The sequence below is a fragment of the Cydia pomonella genome, chromosome 4 (genome assembly GCF_033807575.1).
Source record: "Cydia pomonella isolate Wapato2018A chromosome 4, ilCydPomo1, whole genome shotgun sequence".
NCBI classification, from domain to species: domain Eukaryota; kingdom Metazoa; phylum Arthropoda; class Insecta; order Lepidoptera; family Tortricidae; genus Cydia; species Cydia pomonella.
The window spans coordinates 20,683,625-20,703,584 of record NC_084706.1 but is presented as its reverse complement, the minus strand read 5'-3'; the positions used below and the strand labels follow the sequence as shown (position 1 = coordinate 20,703,584).

The following is a 19,960-nucleotide window of genomic DNA, read 5'->3' as shown; positions in this document are numbered from 1 at the left end:
AGTTAATCTGCCACGAATGGCATAACAGCTGTGTTTGAATTAGAAAACTAATTCAAATTATACTTATAGGTACTTTATTGCGCGAGAGCGAAGTATAAAATTTAATTACTTCATATGTATATAAGTACAATTAGTTTTATTGCTATACATATACCTTTAGTGGATAATTATCTAGTTCATATTGTTTTGTAATTAATTGCTTAATTATTTCTTAGTTTTTTTTACCTACCTATCATTTTAAGTTTTAGACGAAGCCTGTGTTAAAACTGTGTTCCCCAAAAGTTCATGTATCCAAAGGTAACGTAATTACCGAATTCTAGATAATTCAATAAATCAATTTTAATTTGTACTACGTAAGCAAGATCTCTCATGAGGTATCTAATATTTTGAATCGTCCGATGTGGTGTTTACTTGACAGTACAAGTCATATTTAGGTCTTTAGCTCTTACATGTATTGTAGCCTAACAGGTAAATAATTATGTGATTTAAACTAATGTACCCATTACACTAATTTTACTGTTTAAAGTCACTCTGTTTGTTACTCCTGTCGCGCGAGTCACTAAAAATACGTAAGTTTAAACCGTGAAATTAGTTTAATCTTAGTATGTCTCACGATACGACAGCTTAAATTCGATATGTACCTACCTAATCCACTAAGATTCGTGCATAAGCGGCAAGTATTTGATATGACAGGTAACTAGTTATCTAGCACGCGTTTTTGCAGAAAGTTCGTAGGTCGATGTGTCCAAATATATTCAAGTCCAATACGGATACACGTACAAAACAAATATATCAGTATTGCTATGAGTGGCAATAAACTCAATAATTTTATTAAATCCGATAAACAAAATACAATAAATATTGATGTGGAGAAAATTCTATCTTTTGGGCTGGGCGTACGTTAAAGGTCCTCCTTGGAAGGATTCTAAAACGAATTTCTAACAAGTGTTTGGGATGAAAAAAGTGGGAACTTCTGTTTATCAAGAAACCTACCTAAAACATGTACTAGTTTAAGTATATAATCGTATTTGCTCTGTGAGGTATTTTTAGGTCACATATATCGAAAGTATTATCGAAAATGGCCTGGAGACCGATTTTTCTTTAACATTTTGATTGGTTTTGATCGTATTTGGGTGCGACCTTGAGTCATGACTCAAGGCAGTTCAAGAGATGCCTAATGAGATGGCTCCTAACTTAATTGCATATTGTGAAGAAGAAGAGGTTGTTGCAACGTATGATGTTGCAGTCGTTCGATTTGAAGCTGGCCCCGAACGGCTAATCCTTTGTCTATTGTTAAGTAAAACTGCACGTGCCACAACCTGCAAATAAAGGCTCGTATCGGCAAGTAAGTTAAGAGCGGGTTAGTCCAATGCTCAAACAAACCAGTGCAGGTGCTCTCTCAGATAACGCGTCTTTGTTAAGCTTAAGCATCTCGATGACACATTTCAGACTGGTCGCAAAATATTTATCCATATGTTAATTTTGAATCTTATTGCAATTTCCATAGGAGGTGTAATTCAAAAACCGGTTAAAGTGACCGAACCATTTTTCATGCAGGTAGTAGCACATGCGGTTTTATTTAATAATAGATAAAATATTAGCCGTTCGGGGTCAGCTACAAAAGAATATACGCTAATTCAAGGTCGCAAAACAAATGAAAACCATATCAAATTATCAAAACAGAATCGGTCGACCGATTTCTACTAGATGTGTTACTTAAAAGCTGGATAATGGATGTGGCGACCGTCCTTAAGTATTGACACGTTTTAGGGTAGGTAATTGAGGAAAGTTTTGCAATACGTGTCAAACTGAAACTGTGTTGAGAGTCTGAGGAAGCGGGAAGGTAAGGAGGTTGAGTGGCACGTGGAGGTGATATCTCAATGCCTCAGAGTGTCCGAAGTGTAGTGTTGTCTCCCGCACGCAGACAAACTTAGCTACTATTTACCTAATACCACCGACCATCTTTTTTTTTAACGAGCATATCCACTCACTTGCTTCATATTTTTAAGTGACCTCTATTATTATAATAAAATAAGGGTGACAGCTGGTAACTACAGTTACCAAAAGCAATTGAGTGGCTATATAGTATCCCACTGCTGGGCAAAGGATTTCCCTCTAGCCTTTCAAACTTCCCGATTAACTGCAGCATTCGTCTAGTTGCTGAGAAATCCGTCCAGGTCGTCCCGTAATACCTACCTACTTAAGAGTCCTTATTCCTACAGACGAGCGTATTTTGTAAAATGCTTCCTTTTTCATTCAAGATTACGACGTAACTATTAGTATTTATTCAAAAACTGATAACGTACTTAAATAATCGTTTCCTAAACTAGGGGCTCCAACAGTTCAAATTTTCATTTTCTCTTTTAAACCTCTTTTTTAATGAGGTTTTTTGGGAGTCTTTTCCAAATTTTGCAGTGAGATGTGGCGTTTCGGTTCTCAATTTTGCTATAAACAAGAATCATTTGGTACATGAATGACTACAATTCGATTCAACATATCTCGTACGAGGGGCTGGAATGATTAACAATCGAAAATTCATTTGAAAAAACTGATAAAATACCTTCCGAGTTTTCTTCATTTTTTTGGCGAAAACAGGGTTTTATTATATTTTATTTCCGCAAATTGTACGCATATTTTGCTTTAAAAATAATATTGTAGCAAACTGTAACTTTATGTTAACCTATAAAAAAAAATCGTAACTATGGGACCTACATTGCCGTAAATTTATATTTTTTTTAAACACGTATAAATCACGCAGCAGCGACGCCCCGCTCTCAGTCCGCGCGGAGCGCGCTTAGAGGACGGACCTGTGCTCGATTGTCAGGCATTCGTTGCGATCGTAATCAGCTACGGAGTTCCGAGAAGTGCTATATACTGCGATTAGAAAATCTTAATAAAAGTTCATTTTTTACAGTATGCCAAACAGACTCGCTTATTGATGGATTTTCAGTGTTACTTTTTTTTAATACTAAGTCGGTGGCAAACAAGCATACGGCCCGCATATGTACGCCTGCAACTCCAGAGGAGTTACATGCGCGTTGCCGACCCTAACCCCCTCCCACCCCTCGTTGAGCTCTGGCAACCTTACTCACCGGCAGGAACACAACACTATGAGTAAGGTCTAGTGTTATTTGGCTGCGATTTTCTGAAAAACGCATTTTCACTTGAAATTACGTTAGGGTTTGCATTATTATTTTTGACCCGGATGAAGACCAAGTTCTCATGATGGAGTCAGGAGTTGGTCACCAGAACTAATAATCTACTAATTATAATCCCATCGTGTTTGGGCTCAAAAGATTTGCCCTGACGAACACCATCGATCTAGATGAGGTCCAGGGTCTCATGATGGAGTCAGGAGTTGGTCACTAGAACTCCTAATCTACTCATTATAATTCCATCGTGTTTGGGCTCAACAGAGTTGCCCTGACGAGCACCTTCAATCTAAATGAGGTCCAGGGTCTCATGATGGAGTCAGGAGCTGGTCACCAGAACTCCTAATCTACTCATCATAACTCCATCGTGTTTGGGTTCAATAGAGTTGCCTTGACGAGCACCATCAATCTAGATGAGGTCCAGGGTCTCATGATGGAGTCAGGAGCTGGTCACCAGAACTCCTAATCTACTCATCATAACTCCATCGTGTTTGGGCTCAATAGATTTGCTCTGATGAACACCATCGATCTAGATGAGGCCCAGGGTCTCATGATGGAGTCAGGAGTTGGTCACCAGAACTCCTAAACTACTCATCATAACCTCATCGTGTTCGGGCTCAATAGATTTGCCCTGACGAGCATCATCAATCTAGACAAAGTCCAGGGTCTCATGATGGAGTCAGGAGTTGGTCACTAGAACTCCTAATCTACTCATTATAATTCCAACGTGTTTGGGCTCAAAAGATTTGCCCTGATGAGCACCATCGATCTAGATGAGGTCCAGGATCTCATGATGGAGTCAGGAGTAGGTCACCAGAACTCCTACTCTACTCATCATAACTCCATCGTGTTTGGGCTCAATAGAGTTGCCCTGACGAGCACCTTCAATCTAGATGAGGTCCAGGGTCTCATGATGGAGTCAGGAGCTGGTCACCAGAACTCCTAATCTACTCATCATAACTCCATCGTGTTTGGGTTCAATAGAGTTGCCCTGACGAGCACAATCAATCTAGATGAGGTCCAGGGTCTCATGATGGAGTCAGGAGCTGGTCACCAGAACTCCTAATCTACTCATCATAACTCCATCGTGTTTGGGCTCAATAGATTTGCCCTGATGAACACCATCGATCTAGATGAGGCCCAGGGTCTCATGATGGAGTCAGGAGTTGGTCACCAGAACTCCTAATCTACTCACATAACCTCATCGTGTTCGGGCTCAATAGATTTGCCCTGACGAGCATCATCAATCTAGATAAAGTCCAGGGTCTCATGATGGAGTCAGGAGTTGGTCACTAGAACTCCTAATCTACTCATTATAATTCCAACGTGTTTGGGCTCAAAGGATTTGCCCTGATGAGCACCATCGATCTAGATGAGGTCCAGGGTCTCATGATGGAGTCAGGAGTTGGTCACCAGAACTCCTAATCTACTCATCATAACTCCATCGTGTTTGGGCTCAATAGATTTGCCCTGATGAACACCATCGATCTAGATGAGGTCCAGGGTCTCATGATGGAGTCAGGAGTTGGTCACCAGAACTCCTAAACTACTCATCATAACCTCATCGTGTTTGGGCTCAATAGATTTGTCCTGACGAGCATCATCAATCTAGATAAAGTCCAGGGTCTCATGATGGAGTCAAGAGTTGGTCACTAGAACTCCTAATCTACTCATTATAATTCCAACGTGTTTGGGCTCAAAAGATTTGCCCTGACGAGCACCATCGATCTAGATGAGGTCCAGGGTCTCATGATGGAGTCAGGAGTTGGTCACCAGAACTCCTAATCTACTCATCATAACTCCATCGTGTTTGGGCTCAATAGAGTTGCCCTGACGAGCACCATCAATCTAGATCAGGTCCAGGGTCTCATGATGGACTCAGGAGTTGATCACCAGAACTCCTAGTCTATTCATCATAACTCCATCGTGTTTGGGCTCAAAAGATTTGCCCTGACGAGTACCATCGATCTAGATTAAGTCGAGGGTCTCATGATGGACTCAGTAGTTGGTCACCAGAACTCCTAATCTATTCATCATAATGGCAATTTGATGGTGCTTGTCGGAGTAAATCTATTGAGCACAAACACGATGGAGTTATGATAAATAGATTACGAGTTCTGGTGACAAACTCCTGACTCCATCATGAGACCCTGGACTTCATCTAGATCGATGGTACTCGTCAGGGCAAATCTTTTGAGACCAAACACGATGGAATTATAATGAGTAGATCAGGAGTTCTAGTGACCAACTCCTGACTCCATCATGAGACCCTGGACTTTATCTAGATTGATGATGCTCGTCAGGGCAAATCTATTGAGCCCAAACACGATGAGGTTATGATGAGTAGTTTAGGAGTTCTGGTGACCAGCTCCTGACTCCATCATGAGACCCTGGACCTCATCTAGATTGATAGTGCTCGTCAGGGCAACTCTATTGAACCCAAACACGATGGAGTTATGATAAATAGATTACGAGTTCTGGTGACCAACTCCTGACTCCATCATGAGACCCTGGACTTCATCTAGATCGATGGTACTCGTCAGGGCAAATCTTTTGAGCCCAAACACGATGGAATTATAATGAGTAGATTAGGAGTTCTAGTGACCAACTCCTGACTCCATCATGAGACCCTGAACATCATCTAGATTGATGGTGCTCGTGAGGGCAAATCTATTGAGCCCAAACACGATGGAGTTATGATGAGTAGATTAGGAATTATGGTGACCAACTCCTGACTCCATCATGAGACCCTGGACTTCATCTAGATCGATGATACTCGTCAGGGCAAATCTTTTGAGCCCAAACACGATGGAATTATAATGAGTAGATTAGGAGTTCTGGTGACCAACTCCTGACTCCATCATGAGACCCTGGACTTCATCTAGATCGATGGTACTCGTCAGGGCAAATCTTTTGAGCTCAAACACGATGGAATTATAATGAGTAGATTAGGAGTTCTAGTGACCAACTCCTGACTCCATCATGAGACCCTGAACATCATCTAGATTGATGGTGCTCGTGAGGGCAAATCTATTGAGCCCAAACACGATGGAGTTATGATGAGTAGATTAGGAATTATGGTGACCAACTCCTGACTCCATCATGAGACCCTGGACTTCATCTAGATCGATGGTACTCGTCAGGGCAAATCTTTTGAGCCCAAACACGATGGAATTATAATGAGTAGATTAGGAGTTCTGGTGACCAACTCCTGACTCCATCATGAGACCCTGGACTTCATTTAGATCGATGGTACTCGTCAGGGCAAATCTATTGAGCTCAAATACGATGAAATTATAATGAGTAGATTAGGAGTTCTAGTGACCTACTCTTGACTCCATCATGAGACCTTGGCTAGTCACTATCATGGGTGCGTAGCCAACATGCCAATCGTTTACGATACGACAACGAAACACTACTCTCTCTCTATCGCACTAATATACGCAAACGATTGGTATTTTGGCTAGGCACTAAGCAAGTGTGTGGCCAACATGCCAATCGTTTACGATACGACAACGAAACACTATCTGTCTCTCTATCGCACTAATATACTTTATTTATACCTGCAGTCATTTACTAACTTCAGTGCCGGATTAAGACATTTTGGTGCCCTAAGCATTTCTAGACCATGGTGCCCCCTCATCAAGATTACATTGAATTTTCTTGGTAAATTGAGTGACGTTTATTGCCGCATTACTTCTGAGAATATAATTTTCAATCCGTCACATCATTTTATCACGGAAATTGACAGAACTGCAGTAGTAATGTTCCAAGAGTAGGTAAGGTCAAGTGTAAGCAAATTCGAAGACCGTGCTTCGCATAAGTCCGGAGGCCGAGCCAACCATGGTCCAAGTGTAAGCGAAGACGTAAGACATGGGCAGTATTCCGCACAGGATTTTGCAACCTCTAGAGCTTTCCTGCGAAGCTCATTCATGTGAGGGCAAAGGCCGAGCTTCAGTAGGGGCTTAGCCATTGGCCATTGGTTTTTGTCAGAACAAGTACCAATGGCCACAAATGTCTTAAATAGCAAATTATTGTTTACGAAAACGGCCTCTGACCCGACGTTTCAAGGACGGCGTTGTCCCCATGGTCTCGGAGAAGACTGTGTAAAGTCGCCATCATTATTTTGACATTGGAGGTAATTTTAGAACTTAATCAAACGCGAATAAGTCCCGTTTTCTTAAATAATAATGTGTCACAATTAGGCCAATACAATTAGATTTTTTCGACCTAAAAATACGTGTAATCCGAGTTTGCTCCATTCCAGGAGGTGTGCATAAATGTTTCCTCTTTTTCAGTTTTTTTGGTTGTAAATCGAAAACGGTACGGCGGACGGAAAATTTGTTCTAATTACGAGTATTATTAAAATTGATATCTGAGGATCCGAAATGTAATTTAACTATGTTCTTGGAATAAAATATATTGATTGATTGATTGATTTAAGGTACCTTAATATGTATTCGTAGTACCTAAATTGTAAAAAAAGGTCGACATTTTTATTTTTGGTAAAATCATGTTAATAATCCGAAAACGCTTTCTTACCAGTGTCTGATCCACCAAGTGCTATTGTAATTGATAGTGGGTTCCTTCTACATCGAGTGGTTTGGCAATCCAAAGGAAAAAATTATCTCCTAAGGATCACAAAATGTTTGCACACCTCCTGGGATAGAGCAAACTGGCATTACACGCATTTAGGACCAAATAAATGTATTAAAACAATTTCCAGCTTGCTGGGAATTAATTCCTCATAACGCTATTTTTGGATCTAATTTGATTGGCCTAAATCGTGAAGGTTTAAATCAGTGTTTTTAAAGGCAAAGTCTAAGGCTGAATGCGTGGAGCGTTCGATCAGCGCTTACGGATGAGGCCAAAGGTCGAGCTGGAAGAAAGCAAGGCTTGAATTTGATCAATGGCGAGGTATGAATAGCTGGACGTCCGGAGCGTTCGATCGCGGCGCGTTATCATATAATACAACTAATGGCGAGGTGTGAGCAAGGCAGCCCAGCTGCGAAAGAGGACAGCATGGATTTGGATCCATGGCCAAGCGAAAGTGGGGCAGTTTGCATAAAGTAGAAGGCCTGGCGTCGCATAAGACCTAAAGCCGAACTGCAAAAGAGTGGCTTGAAATCGAACCTATGTAATCACGGTCCTCCTACTGCTCGGCCTTTGCCTTAACTCGAAAGCGCAACTTGATAAGATGCTTTTGTTTTTCGGCCTTCGCAGGGCCCTTTATTACACTTTGACAATTAGGTCGCAGGATCGCGGCTCTGCAGCAACTCGGCCTAGCCGACACATCTGGTGTGCAAGAGACCAAAATACGCTACAAAATCGGTAATCTACGTCGAGAAAATCGGTTGGCCACAAGCCCGACGGTAAGATTTTTTGGCCATGAGCTTTGATGGCCTCCTCGTAAGGTTGGAGATGTGCTTACGTGTCCTCACTCTCTTACGACCCTTCGTTATTAGATGGGTACTTGCACACGTATCAAGAAGTTTCGTGTACATAAGTACTACACTACGACTGCGATGCTGATGCAGCCTGCGCGTTTTTTTTTTCCTATGATTTTGGTGCCCCCCTAGACGTGGTGCCCTAAGCAAGTGCTTATTTTGCTTAATGGTTAATCCGGCACTGACTAACTTCTTCATTTTCCATTGGTGTGAAAGAGACAGAATATAGAGCAAGGGTTATAGTACACTCTGTAGTCTGTACACTTAGTAGTAGTGTACATAAAAAAACTACTGTGCTTAAACAATAAAATAAAGAGTGCCCATATGATATCATATGACACTAAAATTAATGTTGCTTGAAATTATATTGAAAACTATCAAGATTATTCTAGTCTGCATTGAAACGCGCGTCGCGTTGCCGGCGCTCGCGTACCGAGCGCCAACGCCATCTATCGAGCGTTATTTCGTGAAATCGGAGAACGCTCCAAGGATTAAGGGCTCTTAATATCAACTGAGTTCATTTAATTGTGAAATGATCTAGAAAAATAACAAATGATGTCTCATCAAAATATCCGCTCAAGTCTAGACAAACTTGCGCCTAAAACCGAAATAAATAAAGGAGCGCCCTTAAACAGATTATTCTGCCACAGAAACACGACCCTCATCAATAAGATTAAATCTCATTGCTACGATTTTAGTCTAGGATTTCGTGCGAAGTACCGTGCAAACCGAAATTTGCAAATTGCGGGGATCTTTCTCTTTTACTCTCTCTAACACGTAATTAGAGTGACAGAGATTGCCCGCAATTGACGAACTTCGATTTTCGCGGTTATTAAAGTAACATGAGACATGCGGCTTTAGCACGGTCGCATTTTTATTACTTGTCATTATGCCCGTCACTTTCGCACTTACATACTTGTTTGAACATCAAGAACGTGACAGGCATAGTGACAAGTGATAAATATGCGATCGTGCTGCAGCGGCTGGCTCGCTTAGCTGTTTTCAAGCGTTTTTTTAACTTGCCCTGTATGGATGGTGATCGTTTTTGTCTATTACGTGACAGCGTGATACAACGTTGTTCGTCACTTTCAATCCCGCGGTGTTAAAAAGTCATGGTTATTTTTTTACGTGGATATAGCCATCCATAATACGCCTGCTGTTTAGTATGTATGTATAGGTGTTAGTTAGTGTGGGTTAAATCTTGAAAGCTAAATTAAACCCACACATTAATTTTGCATACATACGTAAATGAGATGACAATGCAGTATTATGATCTGATGATGATCTGATGATGGAAGCAGGAGGTGGCCATCGGAACTTTGTTATAAAACAACGCAAACTAATTGTTTTTGGGGTTCTTAGCGTACCAAAAATTTTATAAAACTTTATTTCAGTAGAATATTCAGAATACGATTTTTCCAATGAAACAGAACCAGAGCACACTATCAAATAAATCTAAAGATAGTTTTATACGAGAGTTTCACACTAATTTTAATGAAAATAAATCATGTACCCTTGCTTACGAGTCTTATGACAAGTGTGTTTAATTGTTTCCGTGGTTTTGTTTAAACATAATTGGATCCTAATTGTTTCCGCGGTTGTTTTCTCATTTCCTTGGTTTTACCGGTTAAAACGATAAATCGCTATAAACCTTTTTTTCAAGTTGGAATGAGTCATAGTAGCCGCAGCCAAATAACACTAGACCCTACTCCTAGTGTTCCTGCCGGTGAGTAAGGTTGCCAGAGCTCAACGAGGTTGCGGAGTGTTAGGGGCGGCAACACACATGTAGCACCTCTGGAGTTGCAGGCGTCCATAGGCGACAGTGACCGCTTACCATCAGGCGGGCTATATGCTTGTTTGCCACCAACGTAGTATAGAAAAAAATCTCATAGTATAAGCATAGAGAAACTTATCTTGTAGGAAAGATAAGTCACGGGAATATTATATCATTAATTATGTGAAACTACTGATGGTCTGACACCAGGCTGTATCTCATGAACCGTGATAGTTGGATTTCTGTTGCCGCTATAACAACATATACTAAAAAGTATGGAGCCCTCGGTGGGCGAGTCCGACTCGCACTTACCGGTTTGTAGGGTTCCCTACTCAAACGGTCAAACAGGACCCTATTACTGAGACTTCGCTGTCCGTCTGTCCGTCCGTCCGTCTGTCACCAGGCTGTATCTCATGAACCGTGATAGCTAGACAGTTGAAATGTTCACAGATCATGTATTTCTGTTGCCGCTATAACAACAGATACTAAAAACAGAATAAAATAAATATTTAAGGGGGGCTCCCATACAACAAACATATTTTTTTGCCGTTTTTATAAATAATGGTACGGAACCCTTCGTGCGCGAGTCCGACTCGCACTTTGCCGGTTTTTTGGTTACTGTATTTTCTCGCTTGAATAACAACACTACAATAGCCAAGTCGTAAAAACCAGACTATAATGACATCTTGATTTGTTTACCTGTCAGCACTGATGTTCATATGGAAATGTTTCGTAACAAAATAGTTTAATTTCCCGAACGGTTCTTTTCCATCAAAACTGATGACAAACTACTGACTACAACTACGGCTATGACTGATGAAATAATAAACATTATTTATGATGTTTCGCTCTTGACAATGTATAGTTTTGGGCATTTTTTGACATTTATTATTAAATATTCAACACTTCTTCTTTTTTTAAAATATGGCTTCCATCAAATCTATGATGATTTTGCCAATGTCAAGTTTCGTTGTAAGTTTTAAGTGTGCTCGTAGAGCATGACGTTGTTCGGTAGTTGCTTTTAGTAAAGAGATAGCTGGACTTTACTAAAAGCCACGATGGATTGCCGGATGTTGATTAAAACATGGTTAAACGCGTTTCAAGATTAGTTTTTCATTAACTGCACACTTCCACGATAGTTCACTGCATAATAAGCTATCAATACTACACTTTGAACAACATAAATGAGCAAAACACGAAAAAATATTCTCGAGACGTCTTCGCCATCTTGAATCTCACCGACAACCCTATTCAACACTTAAGTATTATTTAAGTAAACCGCCACAATGACATTGACAATAGTGACAACCTATCATTAAAATTATTGCCAGTGTAAGAAATTAGTTAACATGGCGCATGATCATATATTCCAGTAGGGCTAAGATGGTCGGCTCTTTATCATTTGTCACCATGCCTGTCACGTTCTAACAAGTATGTAAGCGCGAAAGTGACAAGTGATAAAAATGGAAACGTGCTGCCACCGCTGGTCAGACTTTAGATCTTTGTGAATCCCAGCTGTAGAAAGAGAAGGAATATTCGTGTGTATATTATGCAACCCTGTCACTCCCATTAGGTTTTAGTCATAGAGATGGCAATAGATGTACTTACTTCTAATTTCAATAATCGTGTCAGCCTTCTAGTATTACACCGATTACCTAAGTTGTTACTTTGTAAGTATTGTAAGTACCACAGGTTGTACTTGACCGTGTTTTATGTAAATCTAAAGACGTTTAGAGCCAACCTGGCTATTACTAAGAAATAACCTACTTACAAAGACACTACCTACATATAAAGACCTACCTGTGGGCCAACACACATACCCACGCGTTTCACGTTGCGGGGTCGTGCAACGTTACGGCGTTGTATGGTGGGGCCAACACACATACCCACGATACGACGTCGTCTCACGTTGCGGCGTCGTGCAACGTTACGGCGTTGTATGGCGGGGCCAACACACATACCCTCGATACGACGTCGTCTCACGTTGCGACGTCGTGCAACGTTACGGCGTTGTATGGCGGGGCCAACACACATACCCACGAAACGACGTCGTCTCACGTTGCGGCGTCGTGCAACGTTACGGCGTCGTATGGCGGAGCCAACACATATACCCACGATACGACGTCGTATATGTGTATATGTGTTGCCGTATGTACGTGACATACTTAGTAACAAATATCGTATCTAAGTATTGATTTGACAAAAGGTACCGTTCGGATTCAGACAACAGCATTACTGCTGCGCGACTTTGCTGCCGACGGCATTGCATTGCTGCGGGAAACATCAAAAAGGTCATCATAAGAGACATTTATATGAAATTAGATATTCTCTGCAGCGACTAGTAGTATACAATAAAATAATTTTTATTAATAAACACAAACGAGACAAATTACATAATATACGAAAACATGGAAATAATAAAGTACCACGAAATGGCCTCATCTGTGCATGCAGCTCATATATATGTTATACCGCGTGCGCCTGCGCGTGAGGGACAGAACCAGTACGAATGAGTTTTTCGGAACTTATGTACGATATATCGCTTTCCGGTGAAGAAAAACATCGTGAGGAAACCGAACTAATCCCAATAAGGCCTAGTGTACCCTCTGGGTTGGAAGGTCAGATGGCAGTGGCTTTTGCAAAAACTAGTGCCTACGCCAATTCTCGGAATTAGTTGCCAAGCGGACTCCAGGTTTCCATGAGCCGTGGCAAAATACCGGGACAACGCGAGGAAGAAGAAGATAAGTTAATCATATAATTTAGATTGAGGTACCAACGTTGAAAACGAGTGCCTCATATCGCCGTTAAACGTAACTTTGGCGAAACTAATATAAATTTAAAATGTACCATACTATTTAAAAAAAAGACACTAATGCAGCACTGCCGTCCTATCACTAAAACCTATCAAAGCTGCATATTACCAGTTTTAGTTTGGATGAATATTCTAAGACAGGAAAAAATTCTCTATCGACTGGTCTTGGAATCATATTTTTATCATTTGTAGTTACGGAGATACAGACTCGACCTAACACGCTAACTGCATTATAATATGATACTTCTCGATACTATAAAATCGCAAACCCACATTATTCTTCTATAAGTAATATAAAAGCGCTTAGCCAGTTGTTTATTTTAATTAATCTTTTACAACATACAAAGCTAAAACACATTTACTTGGAAAAACTTTATAAATTTCCATTAAAGCCATTTAACCCTATTATTATGTTTTATCACGTACACTTTTTTATAATAAATACTATACAAAAAAACAGTTACTACGCTTAAACATGGCTAACGTTCTTTAACTGTGTGTTTAAAAGACTTTTATTGCAATCCATATTACAAATACACCACTAAAACCTATTTAGTTGTCTTAACGGGTAATTATGTTTGAGAAAAAGAATAATAATACAACAGTTAAACATGGCCAACTAACAATGCTACGCTAAAACCCCGCTAAGTATAAAACATATTCCCTTAAATTTTATTACGTAGGACAGACAGTTTTTCGGACAGACAGTAATGCGGCGCGCGCGCAGTAAGTTGTCTGTTTTCGTTGGTGAGTAATGGATGCATGTTTATGTCAAAAATGTCCGGTATGCGAATGTAAGTGTTAAATATCTCTTTATATTAAAGATTTAGACACACTCAGATTAGATTTTAACTATCTTAGAATTTGTATTTTCCTACACATCTTTTAGACTACATAAATAAGTAATAATTTATAATTGTTATTTCTTTTATGCGTTATACGATTTTCAGAATACAGGCTTAGATTTAGCAGACCTAGAAAGAAGGGAATCTAAATAGGTACAGTTAAAAACAATGGCCAGTAGAGTATTAAAATCAACCCTGGCAGAACGCTTTGATTTATGTACCTATCACTACAACTTGAATTTCAGTGGATTTACCTTGAGACCGTAACGTGTAAGTCCAAATCAAAATGCTTTCTAAATTAGTGTTCGTGTTCATGGCGCAGATAGTCTATGTTAGATGAGTAAAAGAGCCTTGACGGTATGTTTAAAGTGATAGAAGAAGAAAATATAATTTGTTAGAGTTTATACAGTTATGAAATAAAACAGGAGACAACACGCTGCGCCGTTCTGTGCAAGAAAAATGAAGATCAAGAGGAATCCACCTTTATATGATGTTGACGCCCTACTTAATAGCTATGGAACTAGATATCTATCACAGGAGATACATTAAGAGAAGGCAATATGCCTAGTAAGATGTCGAAGTCACTCGTGTTGAAAGCATTACCGAAATCCAAGAACGATAACACCCTGATATACTCGTACCATATTTGCACGTATATATGCAGTAATTTTTACAAGAGCGGTGAAGTGCTGTGCCATGTGGGGTAATCGGGTTTGATTTATATGGATTTGTGAGCGTATGTCTATTCAAAACAGTAACCTGTTGATGTACAAAAGACACTCAAGAACTTTAGAGAGGAAAGGAAGAAATGGAAATAAATAGAGCGGTAGTCTAAGAAGAAGGAGGAATTGGACTTTTTAGCAAAGGAATAAGTAATAGCGGTATCTTATTAAAGCGACGGGAAAATATAAGAAGAAATACATATGATGATATGATCAATAAGGTCAATTAGAGTTTTGGCTCAGATTGTCGACTCCAGCGGCATTAGACGAGATGAACATAATTACGTCCTTTCTAAGGGCATTATCAGTGAATTGATCAAGGGAGGAAGAAGGATAGTCAGAAGTTGAGGTATTTGAAAAAAAGTTAGGTTGATGCATTAGAAGGAAAGTTTAGGATATCCTACTTACCGAGAAAATTTTTCAGAAGAAAAGAAGTCCAGATTAAGGGAGTCGAGACCAAAGAAGTCATTAATTCACCTTTTTGATGGTTTCAACTCCAAGTACCTTAAGAAACTACCAAACTTTAGATGGTCCCCAAATTCAACGAAATTATGAATTTGAAGCCTTTAATCATCTCCGCATATTGTACTGCAGTGATTCCGTAATGCATGACACTTAGCTATATATTTATGCGAAGGATGTTAAAGGCAGATGCTAAAGTAGGTAACACATTTCTGTAAATTCGTTTTTTATCTTATGTGTATCCAACTAGTAAGTCCTCACCGATTACAGGGACAACTGCTCCAAATTCGGCATAATTACTACAGATTTCGATGCCTCTAAACCTAGTAAGTAGCATGTTGAGTTACCTTTTACCATCGTAAAACTCAGGAAGTCACAAATCCCATATAAAAAACTAGTAGGAATCTGAGAACTAATAGATTTTAGTGTGGTTTAGCCTTACTAGGTTTTTGAACTGGCAATCAAAGCGCGGGGGGCACATTTTCAAAAGTGGTCTTTATTAGGTACTGGGCCTTACATGGATCACCTGATACCTACCTTACAATGGTTAGTAATCTACGTCTACATCTAACAAATATTTGAGTCGGACACAATTTTCGTTTTTACTCCTTCGCGTAAAATTGTACAAAGCTTAAGACTGATTTGTCAGTATTTTTTACGTTTTTAATTTTATTTTTGAATGCAAATAAATACATATACGATACAGGTGTGATTTCTTCATTTAACAATAAGTAACTCTATAAACTTAGTAGTATAATGCTGATCAACGTGATTTTATTAAAAAAAAATGCAAATATTTCCACGACATAAACCTAGTGAGCATTCGTCATTTAACGGGGTTTTAGAATAGGAACGCATACAAATTACTTCAATATGTAGGGTCATTACATAGCTAAAAAACGGTCACAATCCAATAACGTGTGTATTATAAATGTTTTCTAGGTAATATTTTAACAGATACAATACTATAAAATTGTTCAGTACCTTTGCGGTTATTAAGCTATGTTTTGTTTATTACACAATTCACAATTACGATACTATAAACACGTAAATTGACTTTGGCCGTTATTTAGATATTTTTTATATATTATTCAATTCTAAAGAACGGCTAAAGTATACTTAACGGTGTTTTAGCAGTAATATCGTACATATTTTAGTAATTATTTGCAATACTAAAACACAAAATTGTGATTTTCTAATTAATAAAATAATATTTGAGAAAATGGTTTTTAAGAACAGTAAGCATAAATTTAGTTTTAATTTTTGCATAAAAGAAATCCCGAATAAATGTACACATTTTCTAGAGATATTGGTTTGTACGTTTTTTGCCCATATCTCAAAACTATAATTTGTGGGTTAGATAGGTTTTAGGGATAGGACGGCAGAGCAGCAGTAAATCATCCGAATATCTTTAGTTACAACAGGATTTTGGAGTCCCCAAACCAATCCAGAGCGTTCCCATATACCTCTGATTTGCCAGTATCATTGAGAGGAAAATCTCTGTGGTTGGCACGTCATCTTGGCAAATGACATCTTTGACCTCACCGTCAGTTCGTCGAACTTGAGTGGGAGAAGGGGTAATCCCAAAACGAGTAGCCAATAGGGAGGCTCTACATGATTCGTGACGTTACATTGAGAATTACGTACCACTACGAACGGTCATCAAGGTTTGACCCAGCACTGACTCATTTCAAACATAGACAGAAAAAGATATACTGTCGTTGTCTAACGCTAGTATTAGCACCCAAAAGAAAGGGATGAGTATAATTATCGTGGTTTTTATTCAGTGACAAGTTGTGTTTGCTAGACGCTAGACTATACGTATGACGGCCAAAAGTGGCCAAATATATTGGAACACGTTCTTATTCAAGGAATACGTACAAATTTTATATATAATGATCTCTAGAGCATGACCGATTTCAAAATTTTTGTATGATATTTTAATCTCTAAATGCGGTCAAGAAAACCTTACCTTTAAAATTTGACGGGTTTTACCAGGCCACGATTTGAATTTGGTTACTTTGGTCATCACAATTTATACGATGCTGTCTGCACGTAGTAGGTACCTACTCACCACCGAGCTACGGCCGATTTTCGATTCAAACGTAGTCCCCATTTTCCTCTCTGTATATTGACATTTTGGTACATATTTTTACATAATTTCATGAATATCAACCATAGCTATGCCCCTACTTTTGACTTTTGTAGGTGTTTGTATTATTCTAAAAAGTAGGAGCCAAAAACAGCTTTCATACAAAAAATTAAAATGCTTGTAACACCTAAAATAATTAAAATTAAAAAAAAAACAATCGTAGGGGACCCCTCCATAGCAGTGGTTGATTTACGACGAACTGTGTCAAAATATTTTCAATAATGTTGTCGAATGGTAAAGCCCGTTTAATAAATTTAGTTTTTTAGTTAGTTTTAGTTAGTTTAAGAAGATATGTGTCTCTTGTTACACGAAATAAAAGATTTTTATTTTTATTTTTATTTTTTTATATCCAGAGAGGAAAATGGGGACGACGTTTGTATGAAGAGGAAATTTCGCGCGGGTCCTCCACTTTCCTCTAAAAGCTACTTCATAAAAGTTTATTCTCAAATAATTGGGTTATAAAATTTCCTTCGTATTAGCAATTATTGATCACATGAACTATTTATAGGCGATAAAACCGGTTGTGACATTATTAACAACGAAAACAAGCCGGCATAATAATCAGCATGCATTTGCATAATAGGTAAGCCAATTAAGAACGAACTTAATCATCAAGTAATCCTAATAAATTAATGATTGAAATGTATTCAGAGCACCTTTTGTACCTATTAAACACTCACAGGTTTAATAACTTGGTTTTGTACCTATTAAAGGTAAAAAACCAACGTATCATCATCATCTTCCTCGCGTTTTTTTGCGTCCCGGGATTTTTGCCACGGCTCATGGGAGCCTAGGGTCCGCTTGGCAACTAATCCCCAGAATTGGCGTAGGCACTAGTTTCTTCGAAAGCGACTGTCATCTGACCTTCCAACCCACGGGATAAACTAGGCCTTATTGGGATTAGTCCGGTTTCCTTACGATGTTTTCCTTTACCGGAAAGCGACTGGTAAATATCAAATGATAATTCATACATGAGTTCCGAAAAACGAGTTGGTACGAGCCGGGGTTTGAACCCGCGACCTCTGGATGCTAGTCGGACGCTCTTACTGCTAGGCCACCAGCGTGCAGCGCTTGTGCAATTTAAGGTAGTCGGCGTAACATTTTTTTTACTTATGAATGTTATGACACTTATCACTTCTGAAATATCAAGCTAAGACGTACCGTTTAAATAACCTAACTCTTTTAAGGGGTAAGAATAGCTTTGCCATCCTAACGAAATACTGGTACTTTTAAATTGGTACTATGAAATTCCATTTCGGGAGAAAACGGTATCCACCAACTAAATCTTAACAAATCACTTTGATTTTGATGTCGATCGCTTCAGCATTATATATCCTAGGTTTTTATAGATTTAAATTTTTGAAAAAGAAATGTTTTGTAACTTTAAAGAAAAAGGAAAACCTATACACCTAGTTATTCATTGTGTCAATAACATAGATTACTAAGAAAAACATGGAGAATGGAAAATATTTAGAAGTGGATTTTTTTTTCTCTTTTCGTATGGACGAGTACAGTCACGTCTGAAAACATTGACACGATCGAAGTGCCAAAAATATGTATACACGACTTTATGGCCCATATATTAAGGTAGTGTATAAGTACATATTTTTGGCACTTTATCCATATCGATATTTTCAGACGTGACCGTACGTGCTATACTTCTCTCTTAGACCAAGTCTTATGTTACTCCGACTTTCTTGTACTTACGGATTTTTCATATCGTATGAATACCTATAGGGATTCTCCATTGTACGTGGATTGACACGCACTTGCCCGGTATTTAGGGTTCCGTAGCCAAATGGCAGAAAACGGAACCCTTATAGATTCGTCATGTCCGTCTGTCAGTCCGATTATTTGTGATTTCGAAGTTATTGATTTGAGTCAATCTGTCCTCGCTAGAATACGGGCGGCCATTTTCTTTTTGTTTCAATAAGGGCTGTATTTGTAGTGGTTTGCGGTGTCTGTAAAGTGGTTTTGGGCTGTAGTGGTTTTATACTGTTATAGCATATTTTCGTGTTTTATTTCTACAGTGGTATAAACAAGGTAAAAAATATACAAACGATAAATTATTATAATCACAGTTTTTTTAATGTCTAGGACGCAGTATGTTTTGCTTGTTTAACAAAGTATACCTATACACAGTGGTAATAGGTACAGGTAGTCGATTTTGTTCAAAAAAATGGTACAATTTTTTTAAGGGTATATTCGGCTGTAAGTCATACTTTTTGATAATCAAGTTAGTTCAGCATATGACCTAAGGGCCTACCGTGAAACACGTTCGACGTGTTGCCTTTGCCTCCCAGTCACACTTATACGTAGGTATGTACGAATTTACAAGTGCGACAGACACACAGAGAACACGTCGAACGTGGTTCGCGGTAGGCCCTCTGTTACTTGATTATTTTTTAATTTGATGAGAGCGAAAATTAATGATAGGTATTTTAGATATAATTTAATTTCGCTGAACGTAGGTACATCTAGGGGTTAAATCGTTGAGCCTTCGTTAGGACCATACATAAGTACAGAACGGGACACCGTGTATAAGCAATGTTTTCATTTCATACTCAGAAACGATTAACCAATATCCTATTATC

General features: G+C 38.9%; 1 protein-coding gene across 1 annotated transcript in view; it reads right to left on the bottom strand.

Moving 5' to 3' along the window:
* Window positions 1-19,960, bottom strand: part of LOC133517446 (proton-coupled amino acid transporter-like protein pathetic) — a 74,753-nt gene that overhangs the window by 53,619 nt on the left and 1,174 nt on the right. The window lies entirely within an intron of this gene.